This window comes from Fukomys damarensis, unplaced genomic scaffold, assembly GCF_012274545.1.
Source record: "Fukomys damarensis isolate Sample0158 unplaced genomic scaffold, DMR_v1.0_HiC HiC_scaffold_11, whole genome shotgun sequence".
Classification (NCBI taxonomy): domain Eukaryota; kingdom Metazoa; phylum Chordata; class Mammalia; order Rodentia; family Bathyergidae; genus Fukomys; species Fukomys damarensis.
The window spans coordinates 31,423,243-31,425,123 of NW_022900923.1; the positions used below are offsets into that span (position 1 = coordinate 31,423,243).

Genomic DNA, 1,881 nt, shown 5'->3' on the forward strand with positions numbered 1-1,881 from the left:
ATGTATTTGAGGAAAGCAAGATACTAGGGAACACAAAAGAAAAGATCAAACTAAAATAATGTTAGCATTTTATCTTTTGTTGTACTTATTGCATAGTTTTAGATACACTTCAACTAGAAACAATGGTGAATGTTCTTCACAAATAAAGGAACACCCAAGCAGAAGAAACATAATATTATATGTAGTTCAGCATGTATTCTGGGCTGGAAGGTATTTACAGCTTATAATTATCTAATATGATACCAATCTTTTTTAAAATTAAACTATCAAAATATTTATGAATGTAGACATGGTTCACATTTAATATCAGTTTGAAGTAAAAGGCAAAGTATTTTAAATAAATCAGTATTGAACAAAAGCTGAGTGAATTTTGCATTGAATAAAGATATTTTATCAAGAATTATCTAGTCAGGAAAAATATTTTAGAAGAAGTTAATATGTGACATTTTCACATACTCTTGTCATTTCTTTGCAGTGGTTTTGTACCTAGATTGCCTATAAACAAATTAGAGAGGATTGACAATATAATGCAGAAATTTGAAATCATATTACAGAAAGAGGGTGAAAAAAGCGAAATAAAAAGTACTTAACTTGGAACAAAGAGTAGTTTACAGTAAAAACTCATATAATTTAAATATTTGAATTTAAATATAAATTCAAATAATTTAAATTCAAAGAAAGAGAAACTAGGAATAATTATCTATTATGTGCTGCTTAGGAGTCAGAGCTAACCTGAGGGGTGGCCTTAAAGGAAAGACCTGTCTATTGATGGACTTAAGGAAAAGAATTATAACAAAGTTGAAAATTGAAGTGGCTGCCTTCAGAAAGTATGAAAAATCAGATAATCACAGTAAGTCCAACCATCACTGCTTCAAGCATTACATAGGAGAAATTCAAACACCAGGCGTATATGGCATACTCTTCAATGCATTTTAACACTGACATACCATAATACCGTGAGATTTCGGAAATAAATGATTCTATCGAAAGAACTCCGATAATATTTAGTGACATTTAAATTATTTCACATTAAGCATATAAGCATAGATTGATCCCAAATTGGCCCTATCTTTGTTATGCTTACCTAGAAAGAATAATTTCTCACTCTGTGGAATTCTATATTCATCGTGTCACTTCTTTTAGCCAACAAAATGTGTGCCTATCCCACAAAGAAGGGTGGCGAGAAGATGTAGGGCCGTTCTGCCATGAACGAGGTGGTGACCCGAGAATACACCATCAACATTCACAAGCTCATCCATGGAGTGGGCTTTAAGAATCGTGCCCCTCGGGCACTTCAGGAGATCAGGAAATTTGCCATGAAGGAGATGGGAACGCCATACGTGCACATCGGTACCAGGCTCAACAAATCTGCCTGGGCCAAAGGAATAAGCAGTGTCACATATCTATAGGTTAATGGTTGTCCAGAAAATGTAATGAGGATGAAGATTCACCAAAGAAGCTCTATACTTTGGTAACTTACGTCCCTCGTACCACATTCAAGCATCTCCAGACAGTGAATGTGGATGAGAAATAACTTTCAAATAAAAAAAAAAATGTGTGATTAAATGCCTTCATCTTTTTCCAGCCTACAACAAGTGAAAATCTGCCCATATTTAAGCCATGGATTTTACCTGATTTGCTAAGGAGAAAAGGATAGAACCCAGTTGACCTGGAGCACACATGCCATGTAAAGGAAAAATATGCTTTCAATTTTGTAAATCCCATGACCTTCTGAAGTCTGAGTTCCACTGACAAATTGAGCTTAAACCAAGATAGTGAAAAAATGGTTAATTGTTTAGAAATTCTGTGACATAAGAATTAACTCTATATAGGAAGGCTAAGAATATTGGACAGAAGTTAAAACTGCGTATATTTTAGCAC

General features: G+C 33.9%; 1 pseudogene; it reads left to right on the top strand.

Moving 5' to 3' along the window:
- Positions 1-1,151: 1,151 nt before the first annotated feature.
- On the top strand, positions 1,152-1,534 carry LOC104850876 (annotated as a pseudogene).
- Positions 1,535-1,881: the final 347 nt, after the last annotated feature.